This window comes from Heterocephalus glaber, unplaced genomic scaffold (assembly GCF_053883595.1).
Source record: "Heterocephalus glaber isolate CG9 unplaced genomic scaffold, H.glaber_assembly_v1.0 deba00001195, whole genome shotgun sequence".
Taxonomy (NCBI): Eukaryota; Metazoa; Chordata; class Mammalia; order Rodentia; family Bathyergidae; genus Heterocephalus; species Heterocephalus glaber.
This window is the reverse complement of record NW_028258212.1, coordinates 223,623-243,468: the sequence shown is the minus strand read 5'-3', so window position 1 is coordinate 243,468 and position 19,846 is coordinate 223,623. Positions and strand designations below refer to the sequence as shown.

The following is a 19,846-nucleotide window of genomic DNA, read 5'->3' as shown; positions in this document are numbered from 1 at the left end:
ACGCATGTCAGAATGTCCATGTATCCATGCACATCAATATTCAGATCTCTACAAGATGTGTACTATACTGATATTCCCTTTTTATGCAGCATATTGGTATTTTGCATTTCTTTATTTTGTTTCATCTTTATTGGTTTTCAAAGTTGTAATCAATTTTGTTGATCTTAAATAGTGTAGGTTTTTAAAGTATTTTTTCTACAGTATACTGGTTTCCTACTGCATTGATATTTATTTTTAAAGTTTAAATTTATTTCTTTATCTCTTATTCCTTTCCATGGGCTTGCTTTGATGTATTTTCCTGTGTTTTTAAGCAGCATCTTAAATAATCAGTTACAACCCTTTCTCACATCTAATACGTTCATTTAATACTATGGTATTCACTATAAGTACTTATATTTAATCTCATGAATTTTGGTAAGTAGCCTTTATTATAATTTGGCTCAAAAATTGTATAACTTCATTCCAAACTTTTGTGAATCCCTAAAATATTCAAAAATGTATTAATTTCCCCTCAGTTAAGAAATTTTGTAATTATCTTTCTAGTCATAATTTCTATCTTGATTCCATGAATAATTTCAAATTTGAGACAGAATATGTGGCATTACATAAAAGTCTTTAGCTTTCATAGTCTTCATTTAGTCTTAGCTCTTCTGGAAAATTTATATTTAATGTTGACCCTCTCTTCTGGTCACTTTTACCCAGGCATTTTGCACAATGATATTTTGTTTTAAATTGCATTTCCTTAAGGACAAATGTTGCTGGGCACCTTTTCCTAAGCTTATCCACCACTTGTGTATTTTTTTTGGTGAATTATGAATTATCTGCTCAATTCCTCTGCTTATTTTTTATTTTGATTGCTGTTTTATTGTGGAGCTTTGAAAGTTCTCCCTGTGTTTTATTTTTTTCCTTAAATTCATTTATTGGTACATTTTAGGTATACAATACATTTACATTTCTCATTGGGTACTTGTACCTGTACATGATGCATCTTGGTTCCTATTTTTTCCCCATTCGCTGCCCTCCCTTCACCCCCTCCACCCTTCCCTATTTACAAAGACTTTGTTTCCATTTTTTCCTTTTCTCATAATTTTTCCATTCCCTTCTTTCCTTTCCCCTTCCCCTCCCACTTCCCCTACCCCTTTGGACCTTTTCTTCCTATTTCAAATTATCAATTATTCATTTTAATCCTTATTTAAACTTTAAGTTTCTCACACCAGAGAAACTATTTGGTATTTACACATGGGTCCTATTTATTTCACTTAAGAGTATGGCCTCAATATGCATCCATTTAACTATAAATGTCTCTAGTTTCTTGTTCTTTATGGCTGAGTAGTACTCCATTTTATTTTTAAAAAAACACATCTTCTTTATCTAGTTTCCAGTTGATGGGCTATTTCAAGCTTTAGGTATTGCAAACTGTGCCACTATAAACATGGGTGCACATATATCACTGTGGTATGATTCTTTTAATTCTTTTGGGAAGATACCCAGAAGAAGAATAGCTGGGTCAAATGGGACCTCTAGACCTAGTTCTTTGGGGTATCTCCATACTGGTTTCCACAGTGGTTGCACCAGTTTGCACTCCCACCCACAATGGAGAAGGGTTTCTTTCTCCCCACAACCCGGCCAACATTTGTTATTGGTGGATTTCTTCATAGCAGCCATTCTTTCTGGGGTGAAGTAGAATCTCAGTGTTGTTTTCATCTGCATCTCTCGAATGACCAGTGATGTTGAACATTTTTTCATATGTTTATTTACTGCATTTACTTCTTTATCTGAAAAAAGTCTGTTCATTTCAGATGCCTATTTTTGAATTGGGTCTTTAAATTTGAGGGGTCTGATTTTTAAAATTTCTTTATATATTCTAGATAGTAGTCCTTTGTCTGAGGTACAGCTGCTAAAAATTTTTTCCCACATTGTAGGTTGTCTCTTAGCTCTGTTGGTGGTTTCTCTTGCAGTGCAGAAGCTTTTTAATAAGATGAGATCCCAGTTGCTGATTCTTTGTCCTAGTTCCTGTGCTACTGAGGTTTTGTTCATAGTCTTTTCCCATGCCAATGTCTTCAAGAGTTCTACCCAACTTATCTTCCGGGAAGTTTAGTGTTTCTGTCTTAATATTTATATATTTAATCCACTTTGATCTTAGTTTAGTGCATGGTGATAGGTATGAGTCTAGTTTTAATCTTTGGCAGGTTGAAATCCAGTTTTTCCAACACCATTTATTAAATAGGCTATCTTTCCTTCAGTGAGGGTAGTTGGCTCCTTTGTCAAAGATGAGGTGGCTGAGTATGTCTAGAGTTGTTTCTGCATCTTCTAATCTATTCCACTGATCCTTGAGTCTCTTTCTTTGCCAGTACCATGCTGTTTTTATCACAGTAGCTTTGTAGTATAGTTTCAAGTTTGGGATTGTGATACCCCCTGTCACTTTTCTGTTGCCTAGAATTGCTTTTGCTATTCTAGGTCTGTTCTGGTTCCAAATGGATTTTTGGATTGTTTTCTCTAGTTCTGTGAAATATATTATTGGAATTTCAATTGGTATTGCATTAAATCTATCTAGCAGTTTTGAAACTATGGCCATTTTCACTATATTGGTTCTTCCTACCCAGGAACAAGGGATGTCATTCCATTTTCTTATATCCTCCTCCTCAATCTCTTTTTTCAGAATGCTGTAGTTTTCAGTATAGTGGTCTTTTGCTTCCTTTGTTAGATTGATTCCTAGATATTTCATTTTTTTGAATGCTATTGTAAAAGGAATTGTTTCCCTAATTTCTCTCTCTCAGTGAGTCTGTTATTTGTGTACAAGAAAGCTATTGTTTTTTGAGTGTTGGCCTTGTATCCAGATACTCTACTGAATCTGTCCATTAAGTTTAGAAGTCTTTTGTCAGAGTTTTTGGGTCTTCTAGGTAAAGTATCATATCATCAGCAAATAATGACAGGTTAACTTCTTCCTTTTCTTTCTTTATTCCTTTTATTTCTTTCTCTTTTCTAATTGCTGTGGCTAATGTTTCCAGAACTCTATTGAACAGGAGTGGTGATAGTGGGCATCCTTGTCTTGTTCCTGATTTCAGTGTGAAAGTTTTCAGTTTTTGACCATTTAGTATGATGTTTGCTGTTGGTTTTTTCATAGATAGCCTTAATCAGGTTGAGATAAAGACCTTCTATTCCAATTTTCTTTAGGGTTTTTTATCATGAATGGGTGTTGGATTTTGACAAATGCTTTTTCTGCATCTATTGAGATGATCGTATGGTTTTTGTCCTTGGTTCTGTTGATATAGTGTATTACATTTATTGATTTCCATATGTTGAACCATCCTTGCATCCTTGGGATAAATCCAACTTGGTCAGGGTGTATGATCTTATTGATGACCCTCTGTATTCTTTGCCAGTATCTTGTTGAGTATTTTTGCATCTATGTTCATTAGGTAGATTGGCCTGTAGTTCTCTTTTTGGGTTAGATCTTTCCCTGGTTTTGGAATCAAAGTAACACTTGCTTCCAGGAATGAATTTGGAAGTACTGCTTCCCTTTCAATTTCCTTGATGAGTTTAAAGAGTAATGGCATTAGTTCTTCTTTAACTGTCTTGCAGAATTCAGCAGTGAAGCCATCAGGACCTGGGCTTTTCTTTGTTGGTAAATATTTTATTACATTTTCAATTTCACTCATTGTAATTGGGGTGTTTAGAATTTCTATATCTTCTTCATTTAACTTTGGCAATTCATATTTATCTAGAAATCTGTCCATTTCTTCTGTGTTTTCCATTATATTAGAGTACAGGTTCTCAAAGTTGGTATTGATGATCCTGTGGATTTCTGGGTCTGTTGTGACTTCACCTTTTTCATTCTTAATCAAAAGGAATTTGAGACTTTTCTTTCCTTTTTTTGATAAGGTTGGCTAAAAGTTTATCAATTTTATTTATTCTTTTGAAAAACCAACTCTGATTCATTGATTTTTTTGTATTGTTCTCTTAGTCTTCGTTGCATTGATTTCTGCTTTGATATGTATAATTTCCTCTCTTGTATGAGCTTTAGGTTTGTCATGCTCTTCTTTTTCTAGGAGCTTGAGGTTCAGTGTTAAGTTGTTTATTTGAGGTTTCTCTGTTTCCCTAATATGGGCATTCACTGCTATGAATTTCCCATGTAGAACTGCTTTCATTGTGTCCCATAGATTCCTGTATGTTGTACTGGCATTATCATTTACTTGTAGAAACAGTCTAATTTCTTCTTTAATTTCTTATGTGACCCATTGATTCTTAAGGAGATTGTTATTCAATTTCCATATGTTTGTGGGAGTTTTGTAGCTTCTTATGCTATTGATCTCCAATTTTATTGCGCTGTGGTCTGATAATATGCAAGGGGTAACTTCAATTCTTTTACATTTACTTAAACATGTCCTGTAAGCTACCATGTGGTCTATTTTGGAGAATGACCCATGTGCAGCTAAAAAGAATGTATATTCTGATTTTGTGGGGTAGAACACTCTGTAAACATCTATTAAGTCCATTTATTCAATAGCTTGGTTCAATTCTAGAATTTCATTGTTGATTTTTTTGTCTAGATGATCTGTCTATTTGTGATAGTGGGGTATTGAGTTCCCCCATTATAATTGTATTAGTGCTTATTTGGTTGTTCATGTCCATTAATATTTGTTTTGTATAGTTGGGGGCATTTGTATTTGGTGCGTATATATTTAGGATTGTCATCTCTTCCTTTTGGATTATTCCCTTCACAAGGATGTAGTGACCATCTTTGTCTCTCTTAGTTTTGGTTTGAAATCTATTTTGTCTGCAATAAGATTGCTACTCCTGCTTTTTCCCAGATTCTTGTCACATGGAGAACTCTTTTCCATCCTTTTACTTTCAGTGTATGAATTTCTTTTTGAGTTAGGTGTGTTTCTTGTATACAGCACATTGTTGGATTTTGCTTCTTAATCCCTTCTGCCAGTCTATTCCTTTGATTGGAGAATTGAGGCCATTAACATTGAGGGTTATAATTGTTAGATATTGACTCATCCTTGTCATGATGTTTTACTGTTGTTGTCTCTTTTATTTTTTATTTTCCCCCTTTCCCTTTAGTTTCTTGCCTCGCCGGATGGCTTTGCTCTGTTGGGCCTCATGGAGTTGTGACCTTCATTGTCTTTTTCTAGGATGTTGTTTAGAATTGTTTGGAGTGCTGGTTTGGTGTTCATGAAATTTCTCAGGTGTTCTTTCTTATGGAAATATCTAATTTCCCCATCGATTTTGAAAGATAATTTTGTAGGATAGAACAGTCTAGATTGAAAGTTTTTTTTTTTTTTTTTAGGGCTTGAAACACTTCACTCCAAGCTGTCCTTGACTTGAGGGTTTGTGTGAGAAATCTGCTGTGATCCTGATGGTCTTTCCTTTCCATGTGATTTGTTTCTTTTCTCTAATTGCTTGTAGGATTTTTTTCTTCTGTTGGGTTTCTGGGATCTTGACTATTATATGTCTAGGTGTAGATTTTTTTTGATTGTGCCTAGTTGGAGTTCTATATGCCTCACTTATCTGTATGTCCAATTCTCCACCTCTATCTGGGAAGTTTTCTACTATTACTTCTGTGAACAGTTTTTAATGTCATTTGTACTTTCTCCTGCTTTTTCATGGACTCCTATGTGTCTTATGTTATTCTTCTTTGTATCATCTAGCAGCTGCTGGATTGATTTCTCATGGTCCCTTATTATTTTTAAGAAATCTCCATTTTCATGGTCACTAAGTGCAATCCTGTCTTCTATATCTGATATTCTATCTTCACATTCGCTCAATCTGCTGTGAATACTTTCAGTGGAATTTTTAATTTCCTGGATATCTGTTTGAATCTGTTTCATGGATTCCATTTCTTTCCTATGTTGGGCAATCATGGTTTCCATTTCTTTCTTATGCTGGGCATTCATGCCTTCCAACATGGTTCTGAGCTCCTCTATTTTTTTTTTATTTGTTTCTGTTCTAGAGCCTCTAATCATGTCTTTCACTCTGCTCACCATCTCTGTAGTTATGTGGGAAATTATTTCTGCTTTGAATTTTTCTAGAGCCTCATTCATCTGTTTTGTTACTTCCTGTACTATCAGTTCAAGGTGTCCAGGTGGTTGATTATCAGACTTTTCCACCTCATTTCCCCCAGAATTTGCCTTTTGTGGGGTGGAAGTCTGGGTTTGTGCCTTACTTAAATGTCTTCTCATTTTTGTTTTTGGTACTGTCCTTGTTTTAATTCCTGGATTGATACTTTGAAATTGCTTATTGTAAGTATCTTTGTTGCTTGTACTTAGAACCCTTATGGTACGATTGCTTCTCAGAGGTGTCTCCCAGACATGTCTGGTCTTTAGGTTTCAAGTCACTCTGAGGCTGTCTCATTTTCACTATACCAGGAAGGACAACTGATTAGATCAGTCACAGCACCTTAACCCAAGTGGTACAGTCAGCAACACCATAGCCTCAAGCACAGCTTAGAAAATGAAAATTTGTGGTAGTTATTAATCTATCATCTTTAAATGTGTGAATTAAATCAAAATCGAGGTCCACCCCAACATATGTTTATAGTGAATAAACTCTTCAATATAGCAACTTTACCCTTTGGGATGGGGAGTTAGAAGGAGTTGGGGAGGGACAGATAGGTAGAAGGATAGGGAAAGGTTAGCAGTGAGGCAGCAGGAAGATCATGCAAACTCTAGGGTAAACTGTTGAAGACAAGAGGAAAAGACAGAATGAAAGAACAAAGATGAGAACAGAACAACCTAACAGCAATAAGGAGGCCAGAACTGTATTACTGTCCTTTAAAACTAATGACAATTGAGAGAAGGAAAAAGAGAAGAGAAGAAAAATAAAGAAGAAATCCAAATTAGGGCCAGAATGGGAACAAAAAGGGATATGAAGAACAATGTGGGACAGTGAGAGAATTAGAGAGTGAAAGAGAAAGAAAATAGAAAAGAAAAGAAAAATTTGAAAGAAAAAAAAAATTAAAAATAAGAGCAAAAAATAATAATTTTGAAAATAACAAATGAAAATGAAGGGCCTCCTTCAAAGTATGTCTCTGCTGTCACAATAGACAATGTGGGCAGCAGGCTGCAGATGTAAGTCAATGAGTCTCAGCAAGGCAGTAGCAGACCCATGAGATTCAGGCAGATTTCTGGCTGCAAGTCCCAAGTTGAGCTCCCTGTCCTCCTACAGGGTTGAACTCTGCAGGGTTCTACTGCAGGTTCCAGCTACCCTTCCCCTGAAGATAGCATGGGTTCCAATGTGATGGAGCCAGCCATCACTAGACGAACAGTACCCGAGGAGAGGGGTGAGGATTAAGAAAAACAACACAAACTCGAGAGAAAAGAAAAGGAGGAGAGAGCGAGGGCCTTTTCCTTCCCTCTTTATTGAGCCTTTTATATATCCTCCTTCATCACCCACAGCCTCCTTCCCTTCCTCCGCTCATGATCTCGTGACTAATTATTTTTACAGAGAAAAGGTCAAGTATATCTTTACAATTCCGGGAATGTTACTTTCTTGTCTAGCAGACAGTCAACATCTTTGTTTTTGTACCAGTTTCATATCCTGGCTCATTATATTCTTATCTGCCTCAAGAATCTCAAGAGGCTCAGGGTTGTTTCAACCCTTCGCTCTCCACACCGATGGGAGGTGATGATTCATCCAACTCACCAAGTACAGTGGTCTGGTGTGCCTTTATTGCAGAGATTCTCTTCACTTTTCCAGTGGGCTTCAGTTTTCATCAAGGAGCCTGAGAGAGGCCGTGTTTCTGTTGTTCACTTCTGCTCTATGTTCTGGAGTTCAGGACAATGGCCTTCATGAACCCCTGTGCCTCTGTAGTGTGGAACCAGGTACTGGCAGGGTGGTGGTGGTGGGGGGTGCTGCAGGCACCCGCACAGCTAAGCTGGTCACTGGGGGGCAGGGCACAGGTGCAGAAGAGAGGGAGACCTGCTCCACATGGCCGAGGTCCTCAATGTCCAGTCGCTGATCACGGGGGGCCCTCCCTGTGTTTTAAATACCAGTTCTTTATAATTTATATATTTTAAAAGTATTTTTTCCTAGTTAGTGGCTTATCCTTTCATTTTATTGATAGTCTCCTCCACAGAGCATAACTTTAAATTTTAATAAAATCCAACTGAATTCTTTGCTTTCATGGATCACTCTTTGGAATTGTATCTAAAAACTCATCACCAAGCCAAGATCAACTAGATTTTCTCCTATATTCACTTTTAAAATTTTTATGATTAAAAAATATTTTATGATTTTGTGTTTTGCATTTAAGTATATGATTTTTAGTATATCATTTTCATTAATTCTGCGAAGGACATCAGGTATGTGCCTCAGCTCATGTTTTTAGATATAGATGTTCACTTGTCTGAGCCATTTGTTGAATAAACCAACTCTTCTCCATTGAATCATCCTTGCTGTTAGCAAAGAACAGGTGATTGATTATTCTCGTATAGGTGTATGTCTGGGTTTCTCTTCTGTTGAAGTGTGTTTCTTCCATTGAAGTGTGTTTCTCCTCTCCCAGGACCATGCTTTCCTGATTACTGAAGTTTTTAAAACATTTTTTACTTTTATTAGTACACATTTGTAGTACATAGTTACATTCATCATGGGGATTTTGTACCTGGACATGACACATCTTAATTCTTTTATGCTCCTTCCCCTCTTCCCCTTACTCTTCCCTCCATCTCTTGATCTTCTTCCCATTTGCAAATGATCTCTCTCCATTTCCTATTGTCTATCTTTTATTTTACTCTTCATTTATACTCTGGTTTTCTCACATAAGAGAAACCATGTGACATCTAAGCTATGCGTCTGATTTACTTCATTTAACATTATGGTCTCAAGGTGCATCCAGCTTTATAGTAAATTCTGAGATTATGTAGTGGAAATCCTCCAATTGTGATCTTCTTCAATATTGTGTTACCATCTTGGGTATTTTGCCTTTCCGTATACAATTTGTATCACTTTCTCAATATCTACAATATAGGATCCCGGGATTTTTCACTAGGCCTGTTTTGATGGTTCAAAAGGGAAACACTGATGGGCTAGAAATGCTGAATTTTTCAATTCATGTGGTTGGAAGATCTCTTTGTTTATTCTGATATGCATTTATTTCTTTCATCAGTAGGCGCTCACTAGCTCATCTCAGAAAACTTTTCCCATCTGGAATTTTGGCCCATTTCAAACTTCTTGCTTCCATAACTCTCTGACATGTTTTCAAATATTATTTATATTAAGTGTTTTCTAGTTTTGTATCTGGAATGTTGGCCAGGCCAGAAACAGTCAAGTAACCACATTTATTCACTCTGGGGATTTATCTGTACATTAAAAATAGACAGAAGCAAATATGTATACATGCTGTGTATTTGTTTGCCTTTTTCTTCAAAAAACAGCAGCATACTATATGCATTTTTTCCCTTACAGTGTTTTTCCCCACTTGGTAGAAATTACTAGAACCAATTTTACGTTGGAATATTCCTCCTTCCTTTTACAAGTGGATGTGCCATAGATTGTTTACTGGGTTGCTTTCAATCTTTGCTATGACAAAAAGCACCATGATGAAAACTCCATTTAAATATTTATTTTTAATTTCTTGGTGGGAAGCCTTTTATGATTTTTAAATAAACTTTGCAGTGCATTGAGTTATGCTCAGAGAATTTGGTTTGGCTTTTATTCTGTCCTTTGGACTGTATGGGAATGGCTTTGTGGCCTAAGATGTGGTTACTTTTCATGAAATTTTCATATGTACCCAAAGAGTGAAGCAGGGCTTGGAGTTAGGGCAGAGCAGCAAATCCTGGTTTATTGGCCATGTCATCTGAGCATCAATGTCCATGCACTCTATCTGAGCGTGACAAAGTTAGACTATCTTACTATTAGTGTAGGGTTATTTTCTCTGACCTCTCCTGAAATTTCTGGTGTTTGAACATTGCTGCTTTGTGTCAAGGTCAAGAATAGGAGCTCCCACTATATACTCATTGGGAAGTATGAGGCCATACTCAAAATACTATACAGTCCTTCCTGTTCTGGATACTTGGATGTGAATTTGCTCCATCAGATATCCAGATTATGACTACTTTCTGTTCCTGTGGATTTGCCAGTTATATTTGTCCATCTTCTTTTTTTCTTGTTCACATTTGTGAGTTTCTTTAAGTTTGTCTTTTTATACAACGTGTTATTGGGTTTAGCTTTTTTGGCCAATCTAAATTTCTTTCATTTTAATATCATGGCAGTTTACATTTGTATAAGATAATATGTGAAGGTATTTATTCCATGTATCATACTACTTGTGTGTTTTATTGTACACCCAGTTTCAGCCCCTAACTCAATACCAGGTCTAACACAATACTGTTAGATTTCCTTTTCGACCGACTCCGCTTTCATCTTTAGACCGACTCATCATCACATACCCCAGATTTTAGTTGCTCATCTTCCACATCTGTGGCTTTGTCTTTAGTTATTTTATATGTCTCTTTCTATCTTTTACTTCTACGAAGGCATAATCTATGGTATTTATTCATCTTTAAGTTTCTTTTAGTATAGTATTTACTTCTAAAGTGAAATCAGCATATAGAAAATAATGCTTTGCTTTATTTCTGCTTATTTCCTGACTTCTCTCAATTGTCTTTGCAAATATTTTTCTAATCACTGATATCTGAAGTTTTCGATTCTTATTATGCTATTATTTTATACCATTTAAAAATTTTCATTATTAGCTTATGATTTTTACCTATGAAGTTTGTAGTTATCTGTGAAGAAATTGTTCTGTTCCTTGTTCTCTTTTTAAAAATACTTCCAATGGGATTGATTGGACCCCAGTTCTTTTCTATTGCTTATGTTTACATGAGATGAGTTTTATTCATACAAGGAAGAATAGGTAGGATAACTTCCTTACATTCTTCATATAAGACCTTGCTCTTTACAGTTTTTGCCAAACATTCAAAGTTGAGATTTTCTGGCTTCCTCTTCTCCCATCAGCACCCTGTTTGGGTCACTCTTTCTTCTGCCTGTATTGCCTCTGTCCTTCCCAGCTGGGATGTGCTTCTGACAGTTTCTCCTTGATTTGAGCTTAGTCCTGGAAGAGAGTGTTGGAGCAGTGTTTCCACTCCATGGGTCCAGAGGCTCCACCCATGTCTGCCATGATGGTGGCACCTGTACTCAGCATCCGGCACAGCCTGTTGAAGACCCCTCCCCAGGTTGCAGGTTGTTTCAGAGAGCCTACCCACCTGCCCTGCTATGACTTGTGCAGGGCTGAGAGATTCTCTGGTGACACAAGCTGTCACCTGCACTGTCTCCCCACAGTCCTCACATAAGATGATCTTGTTGCCTTTGGCTGTTTGTCCTCACTCACTAGCACTGAGATCCATAGAGAGATCTCATCACCAAGCATCCATCCAGATGCTGCCTGAGGCCTTCTGGTCCTCTGTCTTGGCAACTCCAGTGGTTTTGGGGTGAGTCACCCATCCCAGAGCCTGGCATTCCCTTCACCTGTCTGATTGCCTGGCGTCTCAGCTCCATCCCAGGTCAGGTGTCTATGCCAATGGCATAATGTGATTAACATCTGGGAATGCCGGGGCTGAAGTCTTCACGTCGATGTCATATTTGCATGCCCCGCTCTCTAGCACTTATACCCTGACCTTGGCTGTTATTCAAACCTACATGGAGGACCAAGCTAGTACCCCCTCCCTCCAAGTTCTTGTACTTAGTTGTCTCTTGCTCTCCTCTCTACCCCACCACCTTCTTCTTTTCCTTCATTCTTGTTCTCACTCTCTCTATAAGCTGGTTTAGTTTCTTATTTTTCCATCCTGAAACATTGATTGATCACTTGACTTTTAATAATTTAATTATTAAAAATTTAATGGACATATAAAATGGTCTATAGTTATGGGGTTCGATGCGATGTTTCCAAACATGTATACATTATGTAATGTTCACAGCAGGATAAGCGTATCTATCTCTTCAAACAGTAGTCATGTCCTTGTGATTGAACATTCAAGCTTCTTTCTATTAGTTTTTTAATACATTATCTATAGTCATCCTACTGTGCAGTAGAGTTTGTTTTCATCACCAGTAATCCCACATCTCTCGTACTTCTGTCCCACTGATGCCTGATGTCCTTTTCACCTGATAGACAATTCCTATGCTGCGTCAAGCACAGTTCTTGTTTCACACCAAGGCTACACATCTGGGTTAGATTGGGAATTTCAGGAGACAAACAATCCTCATATCAACAATAAGTATTGAGAAGCTGGACACAGCACACTTGCTCAGCAAATATATGCTGCGTGATGAACACAGACTCACAACTGTAGATGAAGTCCATATAAAGACTTGAGCTTCACCCTGGCCACCACCTCACATCCAAGCCACTGGCTTCTGTCTTCTTTGGATCCATTTCTTCTGTCACTTCTCTCAGCAGTTATTTCAAACTTTCAGTTTTCAAGTGTCTGACCAGCCACTCATTCTCAAGCAATCTTCTTATTCACTCTTTAAACCATCCGTGAGAGAACATAGCAGGTGCCAGGAACTGTGTTTGCCACTGGGGACCCGTCTTAGTCCACTGCTACAGCAGAATAGTTGAGAATGGGCTATTAGTAAAGAGATTTGTTTCTTACAGTTCTGGATGCTGGGAAGAGGGCGCAGTGCCAGCATCTGGTGAGGGTCGTAACTTCATGTTAATGTGGTGGAGGTCCTCACATGGCCAATATGCCAGCTTAGGTGTCTCTTCCTAGTCTTATACAGCAACTAAGACTATCACAGGACCTCAGCCTCATGACTTCCCCCAACCCTAATTGCCTCCTCAAGGCTCCAAGCACAGCTACACATGGATTTGGGGATCAAGACTCCAGGACCACATGGACTTCCACAGGACACATTCCCAGCCAAGCAGGGCCTCAGGTGAGCCTCACAGGACTCACAGTGTAGTGAGAGAGGCCAACCTTGATGAAATAAGTTGGTGGAAGCTGAGACTACAGAAAGTGCTCTGAAGAAGAGGAGCAGTGTTACGGTATCAACAAGGCCTTGGTGGGAACATTCTGGAAGGTTTTCCCCTCGCAGTGTCATGTGGACTGAGCACCACGAATGTGTGGAATATGGGGGAGCTGGGACAACAGAGAGCTTCTCCTCATGGGGAAGCCACTCCTTCTGTGTCCCCCACTGGCAGAGTGAAGTCCACAGTTGTCATGCCAGTGGCCCTCCTCTCCAGCTTCTGGGCAGCTTCGGTGCCTGCCCATTGGTCTCTCCTGGCCTCAGAGACAGGAGCTGTTCTGAGATGGGTGTTTCCCAGCCTCTGCTCCCCTGACTTTACCAAACACCTGAGGCCCCCTTCAGGCCTCAGGTGGGGGATCCCTGAGAGGTACCCTCCATTTCCCTCCCCAAAGCCTCTGCTAACTATGCCCAGAGCCAAAGCATCATTGCTTTGCACAGAGACAGTGTCCTAGAAGGGATGAGCCTGGGCCTGGCTGCTTTGTCTGCTGGGCCAACTTTAGTCTTTTTGGTCCCTGCTCCAACTGTGGAAGAAGCTCCTGGCAGAGCCACCCTGGGGCTCCTTCCTGCAGCTGTGAATGGGGACAGGAAGGGGACTCTGCAGATGTGCAGCTGGGCAGAGAGAGGGTGGGGGGCTCTGCTCCAGGAGAACTCAGGGTAGGGGGCATCCTGAGCTCTGGAGAGGGTCCTGGCTGAGAAGCAGGGAACCCAGGTCTGTCCTGCTCAACTTCCAAGGGGTAGTTGGGGCTCTGGAATGGGGAGGGCAGCGGAGCTCATTGCATGCAAGTTATGGGGCTCCAGGTTCATTAACTACAAAGAGCACAACCTTGCAGTCTAAAATTCTGAGATTCCAACCCGAATAATTATACTCCCATATGTGAGGCTGAGATGATGCCTACCCCAAACCCTTACCCTGTGATACTTTGCTTCTGATGGAAACATTGGAAAGGAGAGCCAGCAGAAACTCACCCTGGCCAGGCCTCTGGATGAGCAGGCAGGTGGGAGTGGGCTGGTTCCTGGCCAGGCTGGAATCTGGAGGGTTTGGGCCATTTGTTTATCTTTTAGAAATGGAGACTTCCTGCTCTTTTGAAGGTTAAATCCTGACATCCTGGATTTCTGATGGAGTCCCACAAAACAACCAATAAATTTATCAAAAAATCCAAAGCTCATGAATCAATTTCTCTCACAGACACGTACACTTGGGCTTAGCCCAGAGAACAGGGGTACAAGGAATCACAGTCAGAAATCCCCTAAGCAAAGCTTGTCGGAACAACTTCAAAAATGTTTACAGAATCCAAAGCTGTACATATACTGACTTCACCACATTCTTCACCGGTGTCTTTTCCTGAAAACACAGAGGGTGGGAGGTGTTCCTACTCCAATCCCAAATGTGAATTAACTTCCAGTCAGTGAGCATTTTCGAAGTACCCATACCAGGCGAGGTCCTCGGCAGGGTGGTAGGCACAGAGAGGGACTCAGAACGTAGAACAACGCAGGCAGAGGGAGTCACACTGACCTTCCCAAACCAGGCTCAACTCCTGGGGGCTCTTCTGGGCAAAGGCAGTGGGGTATGAGTTTCCAGGTAGAGAAGGAGAATAGCATATGGGGGGTGGGAATGGAGCAGCCTGGCACAGGCAGGTGCAATTGCAGGTGTCTTCAGAGCACACTGGACGGGTGGCAGCCAGCAGTTGACAGGTAGGGCATAGATGTGCCCCTGAAGAGAGCACAGCAGAGAGTGGTGACAGTCCCAGAGGATGTTAGCACCATGCCCTGGGCAATGGGGGACAAAACAGAGCACACATTCAGACTGGACTGCAGAGGTGATGTGTGCAGTGGTGAGAAGGGAGAGACCACTCTCAGAGAAGACAGATGGACACTGCAGCCATCCTGTGGGCAGACATGGGAAGTCGCAGCCATTGAGAGAGGAGTTAGAGGGCCAGCCATGTAGGAAGGAGCTGTGGCGATGTCACAGGTATCTTGGAACTGATGCTTCATGTGGTAGTGGTATCTGCAACCCCGGGTGAGGCCAACACTACAGTGGTCACTATGAATGGTGCACCGTTGCAGCCCTAGGGACTGTGCTCCACTCTGGTTTCTGGGAGGAGCAGCGAAGAGGCAAGGAGATACTGCATCCCCGAGTTCACCCAGCCAGTGGCAGACAGTGTGGCTGTGAGCTGGGCCTCAGGGCTTGTGTGGAGATGAGACAGAGAAGCACTGCAGGAGGGTGCAGGCGAGGAAAGGGAGAGGCTGGCTCTGGGCAGCGGGCCCACCCACCTGCTCACCAGGGCTCCTGAGCCTCTGTGTCTGCAGAGAGGCCTAGCAACTCAGAGAGGAGCAGCATGGCAGGCCATCCCAGCCCAGGCCACCTGGGCTCTGCCAGGCCTGGTGGGGCCCAACTCCTCATGTTCCTGTACCTCTTCCTTATCTGGGAAAAGTCCGTGCTCACAGGACTCTGCAGTACCTAGTGCAGGCTCTGGCACCTACTGTGCAGTGATCGATGTCATTCCCCTCCCAGCCCTGCCAAGCTGGCATGGAGATTCTCAGGGAAACCCCACCTCTCTAGGAGGCCTCTCTGTGGCCAAGGCCATTCAGTCAGGAAGGCAGAGGATGGTTTGGACCAGATCCATGCTGGCCACCCTGCCTCAGCACTGCCCAATCTGCTCAGAAATGGATCTATTTCCCAGTGCCCATGATCCCACTGCCTGCCAGGCACCCACGGGGCTAGGAGGCACCCATCGCCTCCTATGGAAGAGCAGGCAGGGAAGACTTTCAAAGGAGGATCCACAGAAACCCAGAGAGGCTGTGACCAAACGTGTGTCACCGTCTGGGAGTTCATGCCCTTCATTACGGACGTGGGCCTGGAGATAGGAAGGCACAGGGGCACAGCACAGCAGGACAGCACAGAGAGCGCTGCTTCGCAGGGCTGTGTCCTTGGAGCTGGTGCTTGGGAGAAATGTTAATTTTCATTTCCAGGAAGTCACATTACCTTGCTTTCTGCACCCACACAGAACAATCCCATGGCTCCTTCAGTCTGTCATGATCATGGGCATGGTTGCCCTGAGTGCAGTGGATAATGACATCTCACCAACCCTGTTTTAGCTTTGTCATTAGAATGCAGCCAGGCTGACCTGAAAGAATGCTGCCTTTTCTGACCTTTAGTCCCTCTGCTCTCCGGCAAAGCCCAGGCAAACCCCATGGTCTGTAGCAGTTGCTTCTCTCTGCGTCACCCCAGGCTGTGCAGACCACAGCCCAGGCTGACATCCGTAATCATTCCTGCTAACACGACTTCCACCCAGGAACAGGGCTGAGGGCCACTGAGCAGGGAAGGCCTCAGCAATTTGTCCCACTATGGCCTCCTTCTGGCAAAAACTGACCCAGGATCTCACTTTTCGAGCAAGTACACTGCTGCTGTTTGCAACAAAACCGACCAAGCTCCAGTCATGGTCCATCTTAGAGGCTGATTTGAAAACCACCAATTCAATCCCTGATTTTTAAAAATGTAAGGTCCTCCATTTAGAGGAAAAGGAAAAAATTTCCAGTTTAAGCAAATGAGTATGGAGTACTGTGTCCAAGTCATAGTTTATATTATCAGCCTGGAAACACTGGACTGGCAAGACACACCAAGTGCAGCTTTTGGAATGTGTCCCCACCCCTAAAAAAGAAATCCTAAGCCCGAGATGGGTGGTCCCTTCCACATGTAACTGCTTAGACTTTAAGATACCCAGCAATATTTGGAACCCTCTTTTAAAGGGACCATAAAGTGAATGGTTGGCCATACACTGCACCAGCCACTTGGGCCAGTGCCAATTGTCAGCCATAAATGGGTCCTGTTATTCCAGGGCATGCTGGAGGTCAACTATCCCCTAATGATCACTCCAACCCCTGGCTAACAGCTTCCCACAGAGGAAGAGTGCACAGTGGACTTTCTCTGGGAAGCTCCATCCTTCTAATTCCCAATAAGGCCTGCGCTCAGGAAGTTGCTGCTATATCCCCGAAATGTTTGCAGTGGAATGCAATTATGTTCAGCTTATCTGGCAGTAAATTTGACTTTGGCAGGACAAGTGGGGTTTCCATGGAGTTTCACTACTAGTACTGGTGCTATTATTACCACTATAACCATGATAATAAGAAATGCCATTATTGGGTTGCCAGTCGTGCCAAGCCTGAAATGTTTAGCAACTGTTAGAAAGATATTCTGGTCATTTTCAGTTTATGGACAGGGGAAGCTAAGGTCTGGAAAAGATAAACTCCTTCCCGGAAGTTGGCCATCCAACAAGGTGAAGGGTAATGCCATAGGCTGTTTGTGACCCTATATGTTGGAATCTAACTCAGAGGCAAAGGCTTTGGGAGGTGATTGGTTCCTGAGGGTTGAGCTCTCAGAAGTGGGACTAATTCACTTATTAGTGCTCAAGGGCTCCCTCGCCCTCTCCTTGTGACAACCTGACCTTGGACTTCACAGACTCCGGAACTATGAGAAATGAATGTTTGTTGCTTACACCACCCAGCCTGTTATAGTAGCTGGAACTAACAAATACAGCTAGCACTTGGGTCAAGGCTATTTGCATATTAGACCTCTAACCATTTTGCCACACTTCTCCAAGTTATGGCATTAGAAGACACTGCTGGGGAGGCCACAAAGGTGTGAGCTGCCTCTACCAGGCATGAAGATACCATAGTCTCCCAGGGCCCTGCACCTGTGCCACCTGCTAATGCCTGATACTGTTGGTCACAAGAGAAGTCAGCTGGAAAAGCACTCAGCTCCTGGAAAACAGCCCTCTGACTATGCAGGCAAATGCCATCTTTTTAGGCAAATGGTGAAGTCAGCCAGCAGCTAAGAGGTAATTTAGTGAGCATTTCGGAACTCTGCAGGTCATTCTGCAGGTCTGTGGTCAGAATGACTACACACCCAATGCTTCTGTGTTCCCAAGGAAAAGTTAAGAGAATACAGAAAGAGACGCGCTCCTCCCTTGATGGTGAGAGGAAGTGCAGTCCACCCACAGAGTCTTCTGCCATGGTTGATCAGGTGGTTGGGGCTGGGAAAGATAGAGGGTAGAAGGCCCCTTCCCCCAGTAAAGGAGACACCAGGAACAACTCCTAGTATCTCATGGCTCAGAGGGTTGGGTGTCGGCTAGAAGGAAGGGGCAGAGAGCTTCCCCCAGGATGGTCAAGCCACGAAAAAGCCCAGAAAGCAAAGCTCCCTTTGAGATATGAAACCAGTTCATAGTATATGGTGATTTTGCAACTCTGGAATCACAGGGAGAAGGAGAAAGGTTATGTTAGCCCAGTTACTGAACAGAAGGAAGACAAATTCTCTTTGAAGTGAGTGTAAAGTTGTACAGGCATAGTTAGAACCCACAAACAAAGAGAAGAAAGACAGAGCCCACGAAAGATGCTTCAAGACGGAAACTGCACCAGTCACTGAAGAGTCACAAAAGCTGCCTGACCAGGTAGAGGAAAAGAAGTGAGTTCCCAAGTCATTTTCTCAACACGGTCTGAAGGGTACAGTATTTCTGTAGGAGCAATAATCTATGATATATTTGTAAAATTCACGAGGAACTGAGGAGTAGGACCTACTTCTCTCCTTTCAACAGTCACAGAGAACTTAGCCTATGAGGGAATTAACCTGAAAAATTTACCCAGAAGTCAGAAGAGCATATACACTAAAGAGGAGGGAGCTCTGAGGTGGACAAATAGCCGTCCCTTGTGGGACAGCACCTGGTACGGATGGTGTGAGCCACCAGCGGCTCCTCCCTCAGCCCACAGGGTCATTTCTGGGTTTATAGTGGCTCAGAGTAACGGGAAGGGCTGTGGAGAGGTGCAAAGAGGCACGCAAATCTCTCAGCCCCATGGTGGAGGGGCACAGAGGGACCCAGGGGACCAGAGCCCAGAAACCAACAGGAAAATTACAGGGCATGAGGGAACTTCAGACCCGCACTGAAAGCCTGGCTGTTCAGATTTCAGAAACACAAACTGAGATGTTCCCCCTCTGTTTCAGGTCTCAGTTGGACTTTCTGTTACATTTAATTGAATTAAATTCTGTTACATTTAATTGCAGAGCTAGAAGACAGATCAGGATGATAAAACAGTTTCATAGGAAATCCATAAGAGAAAATGAGCAGGTGCAGCTCATGTGATAATCTAAAAGATAGTCAAAGACAACTTAAGAAACAACTAAAGAAACTTTAGACTGAAAAAATTCACCAAGTACAAGCAAAATTAACTAAAAGAATCCAGTGTGTGAAGATTTACTTGTGATTTTAAAAAAATGTTAAGAATGAAGAATCCCAGAAGCAACCAAGAGAGAATAAAGAAGAGGAGGAGTTCAGGGAAGGGGGTGAATGAGGAGAGATAGAGGTGGGAGCACGAGGTGGAGGAGAAAAATTTTAATGGAAGAAAAAAATAATGCTGACGGAACCTTTTTGCAATTTATACAAAGGATGTCTAAAAACGTTCATATGACTGTATTGAAATTTAAGTTAGGGAGAAGCTCGGCTTATGTGGAGTCTGCTAACTGGAGTTCTTTTCCAGACCATTATTTGTCCAGTGTTGGATTTGGGGATCTTTCTGAAACAAATCACATCCTCTGGTGTCTTGTTGGTGCTGGAGATGCTTTTGTAAGTTATGTGGAAAAATGTTTAAGTGCTTTTCAGTTTTGTTTTGGTTGAGGTCTACTGCATTTGAATATTATTGTAGTTTTTTTTCCCCCTGGATTGTTCTTCTTTGAATGGTCTTAATTTTTTGTATGTTTGTGTTTGATCATAAAGTTATTTTAAAAATTTTAAAAGAGTAGTTTTAGAGAAGAAAATCATGATACCAGAACAAACTTGAATGTCGTGTGATTTCTCTCATATAAAAACACAATATACACATATATACATAT

At 41.6% G+C, this 19,846-nt stretch overlaps 1 long non-coding RNA gene across 2 annotated transcripts in view; it reads left to right on the top strand.

Annotated features, from left to right (window-relative positions):
- The window catches only part of LOC101707140 (uncharacterized), a 73,478-nt gene extending 55,258 nt beyond the window's left edge, over nucleotides 1-18,220 (top strand). The window contains exons 4-5 of one of the 2 annotated variants that reach the window (XR_015451130.1): nucleotides 12,787-12,879; nucleotides 14,032-18,220. This is a non-coding gene — a long non-coding RNA (uncharacterized LOC101707140). Of the gene's footprint in view, nucleotides 1-12,786 lie in introns of both variants that reach the window. The other variant, XR_015451129.1, reaches the window with a different exon arrangement.
- Nucleotides 18,221-19,846: the final 1,626 nt, after the last annotated feature.